Source organism: Pipistrellus hanaki (assembly GCF_964339955.1).
Source record: "Pipistrellus hanaki genome assembly, chromosome: 1".
Classification (NCBI taxonomy): Eukaryota; Metazoa; Chordata; class Mammalia; order Chiroptera; family Vespertilionidae; genus Pipistrellus; species Pipistrellus hanaki.
Window position 1 is genome coordinate 96,291,453 of NC_140503.1, and position 21,975 is coordinate 96,313,427.

Here is a 21,975-nt window from a genome sequence, read left to right on the forward strand (position 1 = left end):
AAATCCTGAAGACTTTTCAATACATGGAACAAAGGAAAATCTTTCATTTGTTTTACAAAGAACATTGCTTTTCAGGTGTCGGCAACCTGCGGCTCTGGAGCCGCATGCGGCTCTTTTTGTTAAGTGAAAAAATCCTTTTTCTGCACGATCCGGTATATAGCATTAAGGTAAGAAACAATATATGCAGTGTTATATTTGTTTTAAATGTCGCAATGGTTTTGCGGCTCCCAGGTTTTTTTTTTCCTTCGAAAACAGGTCCAAGTGGCTCTTTATGTCTTAAAGGTTGCCGACCCCTTAGGCACTGTGCTGGATGAATTTAAAGATGCTTTAAATACAGAATATTATAATGTTTTGATGTAGTTAATATATACACACAATAGACTGAAATCCAATGTTGTGAATGGTATATTGTACAATAGAGGCTCAGAAAAAAATGCTTTGAACATGTTTATTAAAAATAGCTAATATTTATTGATCTATATTCCGAGCATTCATCCTAGAACTTTACACTTTATTTTGACTCTTACAAAAGCCCCAAGAGCTTTATTATTGTCTCCATGCTATAGGTTATGACACTGAGGAGCAAGGAAGTTAGGTGATTTATTATCATAGTTATCTGTGGTTATACAATATTAAAGCCTAGGTAATTCAGCTTCAGACATGTAACCACTGTATTTTTTATTCATGGAGTAGAGTTGTTACTTCTGGAAGCAGTAGAGGTGGGATAGGGAGAGGGAGATGATTGTAACTGAAATGAGACACACAGGGAGGCTTTCCTCCAGGTAATTTTTAGTTTTTCTTTAATACAGAGTAGATAAATTCATCTTGCTTATTTCCTGAAAACAGAGACCCTAAGTATGAAGACATCCTCAATAATCCCAATTTAGTGACAGCCTCAAGCTGTTCTTAACTTTGAAATGCCACATGACTGTTTTAAACTGACAATGATGAACATATTTTAGCTGACACTTTACCAAAATTTAGATTTATTTAGCTCATTAATATTTTTCTTTAGGCAAAATGGATTTTAATATCCTTTCTATTTATAAAATAAAAATATTTTATTTCTTCAGTTAGATAATCTTCCATGACAAGCAACTGAAAAATAAGACAGGTGGTTTAGATGCCCTCTTAGCACAATTTAAAAATGCAATCTTTTTGCAAAATGATATAACTTTGCTTCAGAGTCATGGTCTCTTTGTACCTTTTTTTCCTTAATGTATTGGTTTGAGCAGAAGTTACTTTCATTGCTAAAGCAGGATCCCTGCCATGCACACTACAGTTTTGAACACAACTCCTGATAGATATGACTAAGTTATCACACTGGTGTTCTTTCCACTCATGAGGCCTCTCACCCTGTGTATTAAAACTATAAGCCAGCTCTAAAACAAAGTTGTGAGCTGCTTGTGCTCTAGCTGTCTTGTTCTTTTAAAATAACTCTTCTCATTAGCTGCCGTATTGATAATTTTTTAAATAAGCCATACCTTGTGATATATCTCTTTCATCAAGAAGATTCAAATATGCTGAAAATCCAAAAATGAACCCTGACTTTTTTTTTAAAGTATAGTTATATTTTTTAAAATATTTTCAATGCAGTATCATTACTTAGCAAAAGGTGTGGCCTTGAGCATGCCCAAGTGTGAGGAAGGAGTTGGGAAAGGTTAGGTTTAAGAATATAAGTATATTCATTCTTTAGCTCATTAACATTTCTTTTGGAAAATCCCTAAAGAGAAAATTTTTTAGTGAATCCTTATAAAAAGTTTAGTTGTCCAGATGTCTCATGAGACAAATGTCATATTTATCTGCTTAAGTTATCCAGAAGTGTTTTGTGGATCTAAAATAATTACCTCCACTTTATATTATTTACAAGTAAATATTAATAGACAGAGACTTAAGGTATTACTTTTTCTTAAGAATTTTTCCCCATCTCCAGCACTATTAGATATCTCCCTTACAATAGCCTTAAAAATTGCAGCCCAGTCATTCTTGGAGATGATATAAAGTTGTATTATGAGTATCCACAAAGACTTAAAATATAGGAGACATGTCTTAATGGGCATTTTAACTGAGCCCAAGAAAAGGTTGATCAACAGTCTCAATTTATGTATTTGGGAATGCCCCCTCATGGGCACATTGGATTATACTCATATGTCTAATACTTATTTTTCTGTTTTAAACAATTACATACAGAATCACAGCTTTGGCTGCTCTGGTATTTGTGGGCATGTTAGTATTTCAGGATATTATTCACCAGGTAGGAACATGTTATGTTTGCAAGGTGAGTTTGCAAAGATTTTGTGGGTGAGAAAAATGTGTAGGAGGTTTATTCCAAGGCTTTTGAAAAGGAGGAGGAGGAAATGGAGACAGGAACAGAGGAGTAAAGCTTTGGAGACTTTGGAGAGATAGGGAAGGAAACCGATAGTCAAAGGTCAAAGCACTTAATACCTTAACCACTAGGTTAAAATTTGGTTTTGCAAAATGGTTAAGGGTTGAGCACCATTTTGAGCTGACATTTCTAGTAAACCTCTGAGGATGTGAATCTTATAGGCAGTTGAAATAAATTCAAAATAATCAAGCAAATAGAGCAATTATCATAAAAATCCTCACTTTTAAAATGAAAAAAAACTATAGTTTGCAAAATCCTTAAAAAAAATAAAAACATTTTTTCTGAATCCTTAGTAGATGCCACTATACTAAATGCTATATATTTTTTTTTGCATTTTGAAAGACATAAGTTAATCCTATTCATGTAGACTCAAATGAACAAGCCTTCTTATTGGGGAGAATCTTCTGCAAAGCCAGAAGGCAATGTGATATTTCTCTTCAGGCTTATTTGAAAAGAGCAATGCATTTACTCTAAAAGCTATGCAGAAACTGAACACAGGAAAGCCTTTTCACAGTTCAAGGAACTTTTCTGCCTTAAATGAGAGGTGCCAAAGATGGAAAAATATCAGATATTTCTTTCTATTACTACTTTATATTGGAATAAATTTGCTAGCCAATCCATCACACTAGTGCCCCAACAAATAGCCTGTATTTTAGTATTCACAATGAAGAGATACTCTTTACAAAGTTATATTTTGTTAGATTTTATGTTTCCCTTTTGCTAGATGACAACAAAATTAATTTAGAAATTCAAAGATTTACTCAGGTTTCTGATATTTTAATTTACTCTATTTTATGTTATTTTGGCACATATTCATAAAACACAATACTAAAGAAATGAAAGCATGTAAAATAAATTTAGCCGGAACCATAAAAATTGTTGAATATGTCAAGTGTGAAATGGTCTCTTCAATTGACTGGAATCAGGATAATTACTAAGATATGTGACATTTTCATTTGAGATTACTTTTTTTAAATGATTTCCTAAGAAAAAGGGAGAAATATGATTAGTAATTATGATTGACTCTTTAAAATAAGTAAATATAGAATTATTTAGAATATAGCAATATAAATATATTTTAAAATAGAATTCTGGATAAAATCTTTTTAACTATAATGGAATGCTTGGAGTAAAATTTAAAGATAACATGTAACTAGATAATATGCTTAACATAAAGAACAGTTTTAGATTTTTAGAATCATTTTAAGTATAGTACAGAGAATTCTTAAATATCCTACATCCAGTTTCCCCTATAAATAATATCTTACATTAGTTTGGCAATATTTTATAATAAATTAATCAATATTGATACATCATTAGTATGTTGTCTTTTCATTTTTTGGATGTTTTCTTTTGTGGTAAAAATGTTTTTAGCTTGATATAGTCTTATTTGTTCATTTTTCTTTTGTTTCCCTGGCTTATCTATCCATTGATGTAAATGGGTGCTAAAACCCCTTAGTATGACTATATTACTGTCAATCTCTCTATGTCCATCAATATTTGCTTTATATATTTAATTTATACTTATATTTAATGAATGCGTATTTACAATGGTTATATCCTCTTATTGATTCATTTATCATTATGCAATATCCTTCCTTGTCTCTTATAGCCTTTGTTTTAAAGTCTAATTTGTCTAATATAAGTATTGCTACCCAGCTTTTTTTTTTTTTGCTTTTTTTAATTAAATTATTATCTGTGTACATATTTTAACATTGCCCCCCCATACATATCCTCCCTCCCCAGAGTTTTGTGTCCATTGGTTGTACTTATATGCCTGTATACAAGTCCTTCGGTTGATCTATTATCTCCCCCATATCTCCCTACCCTCCCCACTGTAATTTGACAGTCTGTTTGTTGCTTTACTGTCTGTGTATCTACCTTTTTGTTCATCAGTTTATAATGTTCTTTATTACTCATAAATGAGTGAGATCATGTTGTGCCAGCTTTTTATTAATATATGTATTTTTTCATGAAATACCTTTATACATCTCCTTACTTTCAGTCTCTATGTATATTTTATTCTTAAAATTTATTGTAATATTTTCTTTTTGGTAATGAACTTTTTATCTTTTTCCTTATCTGGGGAACTATTTCACCTTCTATTTTTTTTAATTAAAAATTTTAATGTTTATATAATTGTAGGTGCCCCCCTCTTTCCTTGCCATTTATTCACCTCCAACAACCCCCATGTCTCTCTCCCTTAGCCTTCACCAAACTATTGTTCACATCCATGGGATATGCATATTTATTCTTTAACTAATCCCTTTAGCTTCTTTATCCAGTCACCCCCCACTTACCTTCTATGTTAAGTAATAGCCTTGCTGGGTATAATAGTTTTGGTGGCATTTCCTTGATTTTCATCGCTTTAAATATTTTGTGCCATTCCCTTCTGCCCTGAAATGTTTCTGTTGAGAAAGCAGCTGACAGTCTTATGGGAGCTTACTTGTAGGTAACTGACTTTCTCTTGCTGCTTTTAAGATAATCAACTTATTTTTAATCTTTGCCATTTTAATTATGATGTGTCTTAGCATGGGCATGTTTGGGTTCATCTTATTTGGGACTCTCTGCAGTTCCAGGACATGTATAACTTTTGCCTTTACCATGTATGGGAATATTTTAGCCATTATTTCTTCATATAGGCTCTTGATTCCTTGTTTTTGTTCTTTTGCTTTTAGTACTTCTTTGTTGTGGGGTGTACTTATGCTTCATGTTGTCACAGAGGTCCTCTAGACTGTCCTCTTTACAAAACATATTTTTATTCTGCTGATCTGATTGAATATTTTTTGCTATATTGTCTTTCAAATAACTTATTCAATCTTCTTCTTCATTTAGCCTGTTGTTGATACCTTCTAGTGCAATGGTTTCTAATATGAGGGACACACCCCAGGGGGTAATTTTATTTTTAAGGGGGGCAATTTGAGAATGAGTTATTAATAGTGAATTTTTTTGCATTTCTTATGGTTCTAGGACCTTCATATACAGTATATAAATATATATAGTGACATATTTATGCATTTCAGTTCTCTATTGTAGGTTTTGAAACTTTGTTTTCTATTTATTCATATAACTTCATATTATTATTATTGTTTTAATAATTTCTTAGTGATTTCTTCCTCAATACTTCAACTGTCCCTTCGTTCTTTTACTTTCTCTTTCATAAATGCCAGGGTTTTTTGTGTGTGTGAGCTTATGGCCTTTTAGGCTTCTTCCACATGAATAGGAGTTCACTTTTAGAATAATAAAAATTATATGTCATCAGGATTTTAGAGATGCTTAGGTGAGGCATGGCCAAAAAATATGGTTGTAAACCACTGTTCTAGTATATTTTCCACTTCTGACTGTTTCTTTCTTTCTTTTTAATGGTTTCTATGTCCTTTTTCTGCTTGTTATCTTTTTGTTGAAATTGTCACTAAGTTTCTTAAGCATCCTTACAACCATTATTTTGAACTCTATCTGATAACTTGCTTAACCTTATTGTATTTACTTGTTTTCCTGAGAATTTCTCCTATTCTTTCACTTGAGGCCTTTTTTCCCCTTCCTATTTTGGCTAACTCTTTGTATTTATTCTGTGTATTAGATTAATTTGCTACGCCTCTTAGTCTTGGTATAGTGGCCCTATGTAATAGGTATCTCGTGATGTTCAATGATTCAGTCTCCCTGGTAACTTGAATGTATCTTGTTTCAGTTATGTGAATCCTTCTGTTATAATTGAGTTTTGATTGTTGTTGGTCCATTTTTAGGTGAGGTTTCTCCTCTACCTATCAATGAAAATTGACCCTATCGTGTATAAATTCTTATGTAGGGGGTTGACACCACAAATCTGAATTTACCCCAATTATGTCTGATGCCTGCCGATTTCTCCCTTTGGGTGTGCCTCTTGTGAAGCTAATTGAGTCATGCTCTGTTGTGGTTTAATCCAGCCACTGCATATGTTGGTTCTGGGGCCACTTAGGAGGGACTCTTTATGGTCAATGTCAGTTATAGCCTGCGAATGGTCCTCGCTATTTCTTTGGATTTACATAGTGATTCACAGTTTGTGGCTGCCTCTGCTAGACCTGGGTGTGCATGGGAGGGGACTGGCTGTGCACCAAGGCTGGTTTCCACCGACACCAGAGGTAGGTTAGCAAAGGATCCCAGGCTAGCTGCCTACTAGCTACCTATTAAGCCCAGTCACTGAAAGAGTCTCTGGAGATACAGGGAGGGCAGTTGGGGTGAATATATATATATGAGGCCCGGTGCATGAATTTGTGCATGGGTGGGGGGTGAGGAAAACCAGCCAGCCTGGCCAGGAGGAGGGGACATGGGTGGTAGGCTGGCCTGTCCACTGGTCAAACTCCTGGTCGAGGGGACAATTTGCATATTAGCTTTTTATTATATAGGATATACACTGAGTGGCCAGATTATTATGCATTCATAGATCATAATAATCTGGCCACTCAGTGTATGTTTTTATTGAGCTGTCTGTTCAAATTATTTTATCATTTTTTTAATTAGATTTTTTTTCTTATTGTTGAGTTTAAGGGTTCTTAGTATCTTTGTTTACAAATTATTTATCAGATATATGTTTTGCAAGTATTTTCTCCTATGGTGTAATTTGTCTTTCTATTCTTTAATAACTAGAGGCCTGGTGCACGAAATTTATGCAGTGGGGGGTGCCTCTCAGCCCAGCCTGCACCCTTTTCAATCTGGGACCCCTTGAGGGATGTCCAACTGCCCATTTAGACCTGATCCTGGTGGAATCAGGCAGTCAGACATCCCTCTCACAATCCAGGACTGCTGGCTCCCAATTGCTAGCCTGCCTGCCTGCCTGATTGCCCCTAATCCCTTTGGCCTGCCAGCCTGATCATTTCCTAACCACTCCCATGTCAGCCTGATTAATGTCTAACTGCTCCCCTGCCAGCCTGTTTGTCCTTAAATTTCCTCCTCTGCTGACCTGGTCACCCCCAACTGCCTTCCCTTGCAGGCCTGGTCTCTCCCAACTGCCCTTCCCTGTTGGCCATCTTGTGATGGCCATCTTGTGTACACATGGAGGCAGCCATCTTTTGTGTTGGAGTAATGGTCAATCTGCATATTACTCTTTTATTAGATAGGATAGAGGCCTCGTGCATGGGTGGGGGCCCGCTGGTTTGCCCTGAATGGTGTCCCAGTTCAGGGTGGGGGTTCCTTTGTGGCATGAGGTGGCCTGGGTGAGGGGCCTGTGGTGGTTTTCAGGCCAACCACGCTCCCTGGCAATCCAAGTGGAGGCCCTGGTATCTGGGATTTATTTATCTTTTACAATTAAAACTTTGTAGCCTGGAGTGGAGCCAAGCCTTCTGCTCACTTTATGGCGGTAGTCATTTCTACTGGAATTTATTTATCTTCTATAATTGAAACTTTATAGCCTTAAGCAGAGGCCTGGGCTGGCCAGGGTGTGCAAAAAGCTTGGTTTCCTCTATCACCGGAGAAACCCAAGCCTCTCTCCTGCTCTCTCTGTGGCCACAGCCATCTTGGTTGGGTTAATTTGCATAATTGCTCCTGATTGGCTTATGAGTGTGGCTTGTGGGCATGGCTTGAGGGTGTAGCAGAGTGATGGTTAATTTGCATATTACTCTTTCATTAGATAGGATATCTTTTGCAGAGTAGAAGTTTTTCAACTTCATACAATCCAGTTTATCAATATTTTTTTTTTATAGGTCATACTTTTGTTGTTATATCAATGAATCTATTGTCAAATGCCAGGTCATATAGATTTTTCTCCTATTATTTATTCTAGATGTTTTATTTTTCTTTTACTATGTTTTCTATAATACATTTTGAATTAGTATTGTGAAAGGTGTAAGAGCTGGTCTGGGGTTTTTATATATTTACTAGAGGCCCTGTGCACAAGTTTGTGCACCAGTGGGGTCCCTCAGCCTGGCCTGTGGGATCAGGACAAAACCAGCTTTCCAACACCCTCCAAGGGTTACCAGATTACAAGAGGGTGCAGGCCAGGACAAGAGACCCTACCTGTGCATGATTGAGGCCAGGGAGGAACGCAGGAGTTTGGCCAGCCAGGGAGGGAACACAGGAGGAATCCAGAACATATCTGGCCCATCTTGCTCAGTCCCAATGGGCCAGATCCCAGCAGCTAACTAACCTACCAGTCAGAGCATCTTCCCCCTAGTGGTCAGTGCACGTCATAGTGAGTGGTTGAGCAGCCTTAGCGTATCATTAGCATATTATGCTTTGATTGGTTGAACAGATGCCCAGACAACCAGACACTTAGCATATTAGGTTTTTATTATATAGGATTTTTTGCACAATTGTTGCAGCACCATTTATTGAAAATACTACCTTTTTAATTTTTTTTATTTTATTGATTTTTTTACAGAGAGGAAGGGAGAGGGATAGAGAGTTAGAAACCTTGATGAGAGAGAAACATCGGCCAGCTGCCTCTTACACACCCCCTACTGGGCATGTGCCTGCAACCAATGTACATGCCCTTGATCAGAATCAAACCTGGGACCTTTCAGTCCACAGGCCGATGCTCTATCCCCTGAGCCAAACTGGTTTCGGCAGAAAATACTACCCTTGAATGATTTTTCTTTGTCTTCTTCCCAAAGATCTGGTGACTTCATCTTTTGATTAAGAAGTTATATCAAGAAACACAAATTATTGTTTTTGTATATTGTAGGTTTATTGATAATGTATAAAGACAGTGTTTTTAAGTATTTAGAGAATTTTCTTGAGCATTGATGAGCACAAAATGATAACGAGGAACAGGAAGAGGTATTTATAAAGAAATGAAATAAATCAATGGCATATCTCAATCTCTACACTTTTAGGTAATAACTAGGTACATGGAACAAAAATGGTTTGATCTGAAAAAGCCCTCATTCACTACTGGTGAGAATGTAAATTAGTATAGCAACTGTGGAAAGCAGTATGGAGTTTCCTCAAAAATTAAGAGTAGAGTTAACATGTGACCCAGAAACCCCTCTCTGGGTATCTATACAAAGAAATGAAAATATTTTTACAAAGATACATGCACCTTTATGTTCATTGCAGTATTATTCACATGGAAAGAACCAAAATATCCTTTTCTAGATGATTGGATAAAGAAGAAGTTTTACAAATATACAATGAAACACTACTCAGTCAGAAGGAAAGATGAAATACTACTATTTGCGGCAATGATTGGATCTTGACACTACAATGCTAAGCAAAATTAAGTCATATGAAATAAGTTAAAAACCATATCACTTGGACAGATACATGCAAAAAAGGATGAAACTAGACCATCAAATTACACCATACACAAAAATAAACTCAAAATAGATAAAGGACTAAACATAAGACAGGATACCATGAAAACCTTGGAAGAATCATAGGCTGCAAATATCAGGCATATGTCATAGAAATATCTTTACCAATACAACTCTTAGAACAATGGAAACTAAGGAAAAAATAAACAAATAGGACTACATCAAAATAAAAAGCTTCTGAACAGCAAAAGAAACCATAAAAAAAATAACAAGAAAGTCCACTACATGGGAGAACATATTTGCCAATGTTATATCTGGGCTTAATCTCCAAAATTCATCGGGAACTCATACATCTTAAAAAAAAGGAAGATAAATGAGCCTATCAAAAAATGGTCAAAGGACCTAAATAGATACTTTTCAAAAGTGAAAATACAGAAGGCCAAGAGACATATGAAAACTTTGTCAAAGTCACTAAACATCTGAGAGTTGCAAATCAAAATGACAACAAGATACCATCTCTCACCTTTCAGAATAGCTATCATCAACAAATCAACAAATGACAAATACTGGTGAGGATGTGGAGAAAAAAGAAGCCTTGTGGAAATACAGACTGGGGCAGCCACTGTGGAAAACAGTATGGAGTTTCCTCAAAATGGAACTCTCATTTGACCCAATAATCCCAGTTCTAGGAATATATCTTAAGAAATCAGAAACACCAACCAAAAAAGACATATGCACCACTGTGTTATATAGCAGCACAATTTACAGTAGGTAAGATTTGGAAAGGACAATCTTGGGAGGACAAGATTACAAAATGCCCATCAACAGATGAGTAGATTAAAAATGGTGGTACATCTACACAACAGAATACTATACTGCTGTAAAAAAGAAAGAACTCTTGCCAAAACCAGTTTGGCTCAGTGATAGAGCGTCGGTCTGGGGACTGAAAGGTCCCAGGTTCGATTCCGGTGGGGGGCATGTACATTGGTTGCAGGCACATCCCCAGTAGGGGGTGTGCAAGAAGCAGCTGGTCGATGTTTCTCTCTCATCGACATTTCTAGCTCTCTATCTCTCTCCCTTCCTCTCTGTAAAAAATCAATAAAATATATTTTTTAAAAAAAGAAAGAAAGAAAGAACTCTTACCATTGGTAACAGCATGTACGTTCATGGAGAGTATTATGCTAAGTGAAATAAGCCAGTGGAGAAAGATAAATATCACAAGATCTCATTCTTTTGTGGAATATAATGAACAACATAAATTGATGAACAAAAATAGATTCAGAAACATAGAAGTATTGAATAGAGTGTCAAATCTCAGAGGGAAGGCAGGGAGTTTGGGGTTGGGGGTAAGATATCAACCAAAGGACTTGCATGCATGCATATAAGCATAACCAATGGACATAGATAGTAGTTGGGGGGGGGTGTGAAGACATGTGCTGTGGAGTGAGAGAGTCTGGGGAGACATTAATGGGGAATAAAGGAGACATATATAATTCTTTAAACAATAAAGAACAAAAAAAATATCAGTTCATGCTTATGAGGAATATGAAAGCAACAAATTAACAAATAAGACAAATAAACAAACAAAATTCATAGGCACAAACAACAGTATGATGATTACCAGAGGGAAGGGGGTAAGAGGTAGCAAAGGGTAAAGGGAATCAAATATATGGTGATGGAAAAATATTTTCCTTTGGGTGGTGGGCACACAATGCGATATACAGATGATATACTATAAAATTATATACTTGAATTCTAAATAATTTTATTAGCCAATTTCATCTCTATAAATGTATCTATAATAATAAAAGTATTATATGCTAATAAGGCTGGACATCCTTCCGATAAAACCAGGGATGTGAGGGAAGTCTGGGTCCCAGGTGCCAGAGGGAAGCAAGTGCCAGCAGCAGGGGGAAGGAAGGCCTGATCTTGCACAAATTTTGTGCATCAGGCCTCTAGTTAAAAATAAAATATCAAGTTAAATAAATGTGATTTGATTTTACATCAAATTAAAGAAGAACAAAGAAAGTAAGTATCTAAACATTCTATATATTTATTTGAGCAAGAGCACGATATATTGTAGACAAGATTTATATTTATATTGATAGTCTGATTGCCTTACATAATATGTAATGGATCTTATTCAGTCAATTAAAGACCTAAATAGAACAAAAAAGCTGGTGCTGTCCTTATTAAGAGTCTCAAACTAGGACAACGTTTATTCCTGGGTTCTCTAGCATTCTGCACTTTTGTATGAAACACCATCAGCTTTCCAGGCTACCTAATTTGCTAACTCACACTACAGATTTTGAAACCTGCCAGTCTCCATAATTGTGTAAGCCAATTCCTTATAAAAATCTCTTAATATCTATCTTTCATCTATCTCTCTCTCTATCTATCTCTCTCTCTATCTATCTATCTATCTATCTATCTATCCAGCTATACTATCAGTTCTGTTTCTTATTACTTATACATCAGGTTTCTTTTTATATTCTTATTTAGTAGATATTTAGAAAAGATATTTCTACTTTGTAGAACTCAATTTTTATTTTGGAAAAACAAATCATCTTGGCAAAAGAAAATTCTCTCTGATTAATTGCCTGAAACCTACATCAGAAACATTCTTTCCCTTACCATTTTTCTTCTTGATAACGCAGGAGAAAAGCCACAGCCGTGCTGGGTCTTTATTTTTTTCTACCATTGAGCTGTCTAGGCCGTGTTAACGTTGCAGTATTAACTAATCCATCAAGGTTGTGCTGAATAAGGAACACAGAGGCAAAGGAACCCACAAAAGCAACGTGTGACAGGAACTTGGAAACCACTTTATCCCTTCCCTGCTCTTGAAGAGTGGGTATGAATGATTTTAGAGTTGCCACGGGATAGCTAACCTCTGCAATTGAATAGGTTCTAGAATCCTGCCAGGCCACCAGCAGCCCCTGAAGGACAGATGAACAGATTACTCCGACACAGTTTCACTAAGAGAGGCTAAGAAGCTATAGCAGCCAGACAGCCTCTATTGACTGCTTCGTTAGGCTTTTATTAGAATTCTTATCTTTAGATACAATCAGTAGGGTGAGTAATCTTGGGGGGACTCATGTGTTTACATAGTCCTCTAGGCAAGGGCATCCAGGGACCAAGCATATGGATTCCTGTGAACACCTGGGGGTATGCCCATGCACACACTTGTTTGGAAAGGTCAAGGGATAATTAGGGATAATTAGGGATGCCGCCTTCAGCACTCCCCAGAAATCCCTTAAATTGGAATTCTGACAAACGGGGCAAGCAGTCTTCCACACAATTTTTTTTTTCTTAAAATATCCTCCTTACAAGCTTTCCAACCAAGTCCCATACCTCCTCACAGAAACCAAGGCTTGTAATTTCAATTCGCTCAAGGCAAAGATCTGAATTTTCATTCTGCTTAAATGGAAGAGCAAGATTAAAAGAGAAAAATGAAGACAGAACTCCATTTTTCCTCAGCCTGTTTTAACAGTTAATTTTTTTCTCAAGAGAAATATTAAGTATTTTTACCTGGAAGACATCTGTAGCTGTTTAAATGCAGGTAGGCCATCGAATGAAGTGAATGGTTAGATTTTTCCATTAGTCACAGAAAAATAAATTGTGTATCTTATTCCTCTGTGTTTCATCAAGAAATATAGGATATTCTCCAACTGGGTATTTGCTTAATCAGATCACATGCATTATTAATTCAGAAAGAAGAAAAGCTAGGACCAGCATATTTTTGAATATTTGCAGGTGTTTCTAAACAGTAGAAACATAACACACTTGTTTACTTGCCTTCTTGTACTTCACCAATATCTTTTCTCACCTTTGAGCAGTCATTTTGGCCAGGACCAACCTTCAGCTCAGAAAAAAATACTGTGAAAAAGAATTATAGTAATTTTTTTGTTTTGTTTCAGAAGAGAACTGTTCATTTTTATACACAGCAAAATGCTATTTATTTGTATTTAATAAGTTTCAACCTTATAATTAAAATTATGTTCTATAAAATAATTAAAAATAAATCATTAAGTAATTTTTAGGATTTTAATTGTATTTAAACTTCTAATCAAAAGTATTAAGGATTAAAAATGTCCTACAATATCCTCAACCTTTGCTTCTACACTAATTTTTACATGTGAAAACACATCTTAATGTTTCTGATACATTATTGAGAATTTTTTATTACTGACCTCACTTTGCCAATGATTGTCAATTTGTAATTTGGTTCAAAGTTAATTCACTCCTGGAGTGATAAAACTTAGGAATATCTAGTCTCAATCAAGTCTGTGCTCCTGAATATAACCTTGGTTTATTTGGTTAACTCAGGAATCTTGTTAGAGTGATTAATGTCTATGAACATGCTGGAGCACAGAGATTCATCAGTAAATACTTGTGAATGGACTTCCCCTCCCACCCTGCCTAGGCCAGAATTCAATGTGGAAACTGTAACCACTGTTTTTCCACTTAGAGGAAGGACACTTCAGATAACTCAGCTCGCCCATATTACATGAAAATATACCGAGGAAAGGTCCAGGAAAAAGAGAACACATTTTTTAAATATTAGAAATGAGAAAATAAATTTTAGTGGAAAGCAATATTCTCCCTGTCATCATCATAAGTTTTATAACTAAACATACACTATTTAACAAATCACAATATTACATTAGTATCAAGAGAGCTTTTCTCACCTCACTAACACTCAGAATTTGCTCGACTTCCTGTGTGTATAACTAAAGTGAAAAGAGTTTTCTTTTTGTGATACTATTTTATAAATATAACATGTGTTGCATTTTGTATATTCACCACTGTTTGTGCAGGTATCCCTCATCATTGCTTTGATGAGGGAGCTTCCTTGTTCTTTGTACCTTATAGTTGGTTATTTCTAAATAAAGCTATCAAAAACTGAGAGGTTCTGTAAGAGGTAATGGGCTCCATAAGGGTTATTGGTTGAAGAAAGCGGTACATCTCAGAGAAAACAATAAAATATATCATCTAGAGAATTGTCAATCCTGAGAACAAGAGCTCCAGGTGGCTAACTGGGCTCACATTTAAAAGCAGAGACTAGAAACTGTTGCTGCACAGGGACCTCTTATGCAACTGCACTTCAGGGAGAAGCCTGCACTGAACTGCCTGCCTTTCTTGTGTTCCTGCTATTCGAACCACACTGAGAAAGGAGTTCTTAAAATTGTATTTCAACCAATAGGACTAAACATTCCCTGAGCGGCTATATACTAATTAACATCTTCACCTACCAATCAGAGCAGTTCCATTCTGATCAATCAGGACAGTGCTTTTTGGACCAAACTATGAGGATTTGGAATCCCCATTTGCATGAGAATAAACCAAACAAGGACCAAGAGTGGGGACTTCTCTCTATAAATCAACTCTTCTCTATCACATGGAACACATTCTGTTTCTGCTGAGGACTGCACTTCCCTGGCTGGAGATGTCATACTGAAGCTATCTCACCAGTCTGGAATAAAGCTTTTTCAGTGGAGCTGTCTTGCTAGTGCAGAGTGGTGAAACACTAGGGATGAGCTACACCACTAGAGCCACCTATTCCAAGTGCTTCCTTGACCCAGGAATGCCTTAGTCTTGGACCACCTTACCCCAGAGCTGCCTCACAGCCATGTTGCTCCATAGCCATGCTGTATCATAATTGAACTATATCACTATTGGACTATCTCACAGTCATGATGTTCTACAGCTGGGCTGTATCACAATTGACATGTTTGCCTTTATCTCAACTAAGAATTTTAGTTCCTTTGGTGCTAAATAGGTATCAACTATCAAAATGGGATTCATTTTGAGATTTACAAAGAATTAGTGTCACCATAAAAATCTGTAAAGCATTGACAGATAAAACTATTTTTGGCTAGTAGTTTATAAAGTCTCAGTTTCTTTATGTTCTCTTGAGACATTTCCAACATAGTCATTCATCTGCATTAATGTTACCATACACAGTCAGTTGGAGCACCAAGGAGTCTCCCCATTGGCCAAGACGGCAGCAGTGGGAGGTTCTGATACTGTGTGCTACTACAGCTAGGAACATGAATGGATAGAGACCACAATGTGCCAAAAGCTAGCAAATAATTGGATATAACTAAAACCCTTCAATCCTTACTCCTACAAAAATGACAGGTTTGAGTAGGGAGAGGAGATGGTTTTTGAGAGAGAGAGAGAGAGAGAGAGAGAGAGAGAGAGAGAGAGAGAGAGAGAGAGGGAGAGGAGTGGTGTCTGAGATAGGAGTCTGCTGCTCTCCTAGGTCCAGTGGCTCCTTTCTTTTTGCCCCAGCACCTGCCACATGAGTTTGGCTTTCCTTGTGACAGGCAGCCAAACCTCTGTTTTATTCTATTGTTGTTCAATTATAGCTTTTGGTGACTCTGCTGGGACAGTGTGGGGCTTGGTAAGTCCTGGAGAACTCAGGCTGGGGTCCCAGCTGTCTATGGAAGGCTGACTCTCAGGGGAGTGGGGCTGTGGGGATTTCCCAGCAGCTGTTGGGAGCTTTTCTTGGATAATTTCCCTGCATTCTTTCTCAAGGCATCAGCCTCCTGAAATGCTTGGCTAATGAAAACAAATGGAATTTGTGGGAGAAAATGAACTCTAACACTGGCTAAGTTGAACTAGGGTGTGCAACAGAGATCCTCTTCCTGCAACTTGGCTTGGCACTTCTTAGGCTTTGTGCCACTTGGGTCTAGTTAGAGTCATTTGTGGTACTGGTTGCCAGCCTATTCTTGCTGCCTGGGCTTTGTGCCATTTGAGCTTCACAGCATTTGGGTCCAGTTAGGGCTGCTTGTGATATAGACTGGCAGTAGAAAATATGTTGAGATTTGCTTGTGAACACTAATTTGTAATAATGGAATTATGGATCCAAGGTTTATTTATATGTTTCCACTTTGTCTGGGGTCTTGCTGTAGTTATGACTTTGGGTTTGTATTTTCATACCATCAGGAGTTGTTCTGTTTGGATTCCTGAAGGGAGCTTACTGAGCTGAGTTTTAGAAGATTGTTCCATGCCCACCTATTATCTAATGATTAAGAAGAAATTTGTTTTCCATTTTAACACCGCTTGGCCTAAGTATACTTTAGACTATGGGGAGAAATGGCTCCTAAATGCTTTCCCCTAACCATTGATGTTGATATTACACCATCATACAGTAGGAACTGCTTTGCAAAGGGTTAGGGAAATGGAATAAAATTCCTTTGTCCAGGTATTTATGTTTTTGCACAGTTAGGAGTCAGCAAACAAAAGGAACAACCTAATGATACAGAGAAGGAAATTGTCTTCAAAACTCCTCCCTGATAGTAAGACACAGGAAGAAAAGGCAAATGAGGAAATAAGTTTTTTTAATGCCCTGAATCCAGGGGATCTAGGATAAGCAACAGGATAATTTCACCCACCACCTGAGATAAGGCCCAGAGGAGCAATAGCCCCATCCTGCTTTGATGAAAGCATGTATCACCTTCAAAGACTCAGCAGAACACCAAAACTGCCCAGGGAGCAGCCCTATTTGGAGAAAGACAATTGCCTTTGAGGCAGTACCCTATAGGTGGAATAAACCAGGAAGGCCAGTATACTATTGGGCCTATACTCTATTTTCTTTTCTTTTTTGAAAAATATATTTTTCTTTATTTTAAAGAGAGAGGAAGGAAAGATAGAAAGATAGAAACATCAGCTACCTCCTGCATGCTCCTCCTCCCCACTGGGGATGGAGCCCACACAACCTGGGCATTTGCCCTGATTAGGAATCTAACCAGTGGAATCTTGGTTCATGGGTTGATGCTCATCTACTGAGCCACACTAACTTGGCTTATACTCTATTTTCTACTTCAGATTTACTAAATTGGAAGAATTGCAACTCCCCATATTCTCAGAGGAATTCTCAGAAAATGGCAGATAAGAACACTTCCATTTTTTCCACTCACCACTTAAAATAGGCAGATATATAGGCTTTTCTTAACATCCTAATAATAGCAGATGAAAAGTTGCTAGTTATAAATAAGGCTAATGAGGAGGTTCATTGCCTCTATCAAGAAAATCCCATTAGATTCCCAACCCAGCAGGAGCCCAGCAGAGATACAAATAGTGTGGACCTGGACTCCTTAGAAGATTTCAGAAGGTGCATATTGGAAGGGCTTAAGCAAGGGGTGTCTAAAAAGAGCCTGAATATGATATGGGCTGTTCAAAAGAAACCAAACAAAGTACTTTATGAATTTTTAGAAAGGCTCCATTAGGGCTATTGAAAGTACACTGATGCTGACTTACAGACACAGAAAATGTCCAGATGGTAAACATGAATTTTATTGGGCAAAGTGCCCTAGTTATCAGAAGGAAGCTCCAACGTTTACATGTGACATTAGGAATGAATCCCTCCCAGCTGGTGGACATAGCCTTTAAAGTTTACCCTGTTCAGGAAATAAGGAAATTAAAGCATGTTGCAATTTTCTTAGAAAGAAGTATCTGTAGGACGTGAAGGAAAAGGGAGCAATTAATAAACCTACTGAAAAGGGGAAGGCCATTGGAGAAAGGAATGCCCAGGATTCAAAAAGTAAATAAATAAAAAGTGTAGAAACCCTCGTCAAGAAATGTCATAAAAGATTGCCAAATCTGGAGGCTTAGGGGCTCTGCTAGACACCTCCCACCTATGACTGTTTCTCCACAGGAACCCTGGGTACAAACTGCATGTGGAGAACAAGCTAATTGACTTTTAAAAATATATATATTTTATTGATTTTTTTACAGAGAGGAAAGGAGAGGGATAGAGAGTTAGAAACATCGATGAGAGAGAATCATCAATCAGCTGCCTCTTGCAGACCTCCTACTGGGGATGTGCCCGCAACCAAAGTACATAGTACATCTTTGCCACACCCTGCTTAATTATTAGTTTACTCATCTCAAAATTATGGATGATACAGGTTTCTGTTCCACAAAATAATGGCAAGGATCTAAAAAGATAATGTATTCTAGCTTTTTATCTATCTTGTGTATAATATATTACCATAAATTTCAACATTAATATTAATACTATTACTACATTTTAATTATATTATTGTTCAATTGTATTTTGCACCCTCCTCCTATACAATAAAGAGATAATACACAAATTGACCATCATTCCAACACACAAGATGGCTGACCCCACATGGTCAAAGATAACTGCCCCCATGTGGACATAAGATGGTTGTCACAAGATGGCCAGCAGGGGAGGGCAGTTAGGATGGACCAGACCTGCAAGGGAGGGCAGCTGGGGGGGGACAAGGGGGACCAGGCCTGCAGAAGAGGGCAGTTGCAGGGGAACAGGCCTGCAGGGGATGGCAGTTGAGGGGGACCAAGCTTGCAAGGGAGGGCAGTTGGGGGTGATTAGGCCTGCAGGGAGGGGCAGTTGGGCGTGACCAGGATGGCAATGGAAGGCAATTAGGGACAATTGGGCTGGCAGGGGAGGGCAGTTAAGAGTGACCTGGCTAGCAAGGAAGGGCAGTTGGGGGTCACCAGACCTGCAAGGGAGGGCAGTAATGGGTGATCAGGCCAGCAGAGGAGGGCAGTTAGGGCAATCAGGCCAGCAGGGGAGCAGTTAGGCATCGATCAGGCTGGCAGGGTAGTGGTTAGGGGGTGATCAGGCTGGCAGGCAGGCAAGTGGTTGGGAGCCAGCAGCCCTGTACTGTGGGAATTATGTCCCAGATTGGAGATAATGCAGGCTAGGCTGAGGAACACACACCCCCATGCACAAATTTCATGTACTGGGCCTCTAGTAATCTTATATGTAGAAAACCCTAAACAATCCACCCAAATTATCTTAGATTAAAAAGTTTCAATAAGTGGCCTTGCTGGTTTGGCTAGTGGATAGAGCGCTTGGCCTGCGGACTGAAGTGTCCTGGGTTCTATTCTGGTCAAGGCCACATCCAGGCAGTTTCAGGCTTGATCCCCATAGGGCATGTGCAGGAGGCAGCCAAGCAACGATTATTTCATCATTGATATTTCTGTCTCTTTCTCATTCTCTTCTCTGAAATCAATAAAAATATATTGTTTAAAATTTCAATAAAGTTGTGAACATAAAATCAGCGAATGAAAATCAGTTGTATTTTTATGCACTAACAAGAAATTATCTAAAGTGATAACCAGGAAAAATCCCATTTCAATAGCAGCAAAAAGAATAAAACTCTAAGAAATAAACTTATTCAAGGAGATGAAAGACTTAGACACTATTTTAAAACACCAATGAGAATCAATAAAGAAAAGAAAGAAAGCGGGCCCTAATTGGTTTGGCTCAGTGAATAGAGTATCAGCCTATGGACTGAAGGGTCCCAGGTTTGATTCCAGTCAAGAGCATGTACCTTAGTTGTGGGAACATCCACAGTAGGGGGTGTGCTGGAGGCAGCTGATCAATGTTTCTCTCTCATAGATGATTCTAGCTTTTATCTCTCTTCTTCTCTTTAAAAAAAATCAATAAAATATTTTTTTAAAAAGAAGAAAAACGGGGAAATTTAAATAAATAAAGTAAACACCAATGAGCCCAAAAAGAGAGTAAGCAGGTATTTAGAACTGGTGTGTCCTTTCCTTGCTGCCACCTGTGCCATTCTACAACAAAATGGTTTAAATCAAATCACTTTCTTTTTCTCTCCATTGTCCTGAATATCTAATCCATATGGTTTTGAATGACCTTGAACTACTAAGCAAGCATTTTGCCCCAGTGCCACTCAGGACTGGCGGCTAGCTTGGGCAAACAGGTCACACCCACACCAATGGATGAGTAGATGAGTTTGTGCAGACGCCCACAGAAGTGGGTTATAGGAAGTGGAAGTCCTGTCTTTCTCACTATTTCTCTTTAGAGGCTGATTTGGAGTGTTCTGAGAGGAAACCATGAGCCTTCTTAAACCCAAGAGTGAGATGACTATGGAGGAGCTGCAGAAGTGGGAGGAGGAAGAGTTCAACACAGCCCACTCTCCATGCTTACATAATCAGTAAGAACAACTCCCTGGTACTCATCAACTGTGGTAACAAGAGGCCATGTGAAGGCTTTTGACAGGCACTGCAACATGGAGAACATGAAGGAGCTATGGACTGAGGTCCCCAAGAGTGTCAAGTACAAGAAAAAGTCAAAGTCAGTCAATAAGAACAACCACATCTCCAAGTTGTTCCTGAGCATGGATTTGACCATTGTGGTCCTGCAGAACCTTCTCATCTATGGCAAGAAGGGGCTAACTCCCTGCTGTGAAAACTCACTCCACCATTCTGTAAAGACCGGCCCTTTGATATGAGAACAATAAAATCCTGGTGTTTTTTTTTTCTTCTAAAAATACATAAATAAAAATGAAACACTAATAGAAAATATAAGTGGAAAGATAGTCTGTTTATTTATTAGAAAAATTAATTTTGTTAAAATGTTCATACTACCTAAAGTGAACTAAAGATACATAGTCAATGACATTTGACAAGAGTGCCAAGAATACATTATGTGGAAAGGATAGTCTCTTCAATAATAGTTTTTGGAAAACCTGAATAGCCAGATGGTAGACAAATCAAATTTGACCATCATCTCAGACCATACACAAAAATCAACACAAATTGCTTAAAGATTTAAACATTGGAACTAAACCATAAAACTCTTAGAAGAAAATGAGAAAAAAAAATTCTGGACATTTGCTTTGGCAATAATTTCTTGGATCTGACACCAAGAGCACAACAACAAAACTAAAAATACAAAATAGTGACTGTATAAAACTAAAATGCTTTTGCACAAAAAAGGAAAAAACAATAAAAAAAGGCAATGCACAAAATAAAATATTTGCAAACTATATATCTGACAAAGGGTTTATATCTAAAATATATGAGACACATACATATCAATAGCTTGAAAACAATTAAGCTATTTAAAGAATGGAAAATGGAACTAACTGGGCATTTCTCCAAAGAAGATATGCAAAGACAGATTATATGAAAAAATGCTCAACATTACCAATCATCAGGGAAATATAAATTCACACAATAATGAGATGTGTTAACTGAAGGTTATTACTGCCAATTTCATACCAATAGAAATCCCTAATTTGGAGTTCAGTAAAAACAGCCCAATTTTGAAACAGCTCAGCTGTGGAATAGCATGGCTCTGGAATAGCAAAGCTGTGAAACAGGATGGCCATGAAACAGTTCAGGTATGGAACATCTTGTGAATAAAACAGCTCAAGCAAGGCAACTAGAGTGAGAAAGCTAGGGCAAGGAGCTTCAGGCAGGGAGGCCTGGTTGAGGAATCTTGGGCTAAGTGGCTCTAGTGTAGTGGTCCTCAACCTTCCCAATGCTGTGACCCTCTAATACAGTTCCTCATGTTGTGGTGACCCCCCAATCATAAAATTATTTTTGTTGGAGAGA

The 21,975-nt window shown here is 37.5% G+C and overlaps 1 pseudogene across 1 annotated transcript; it reads left to right on the forward strand.

Moving 5' to 3' along the window:
• The first annotated feature begins 20,469 nt into the window (after positions 1-20,469).
• Positions 20,470-20,878, forward strand: LOC311625419 (small nuclear ribonucleoprotein Sm D2-like; annotated as a pseudogene). The gene has a single exon. The product of its transcript is annotated as a small nuclear ribonucleoprotein Sm D2-like (transcript).
• Positions 20,879-21,975: the final 1,097 nt, after the last annotated feature.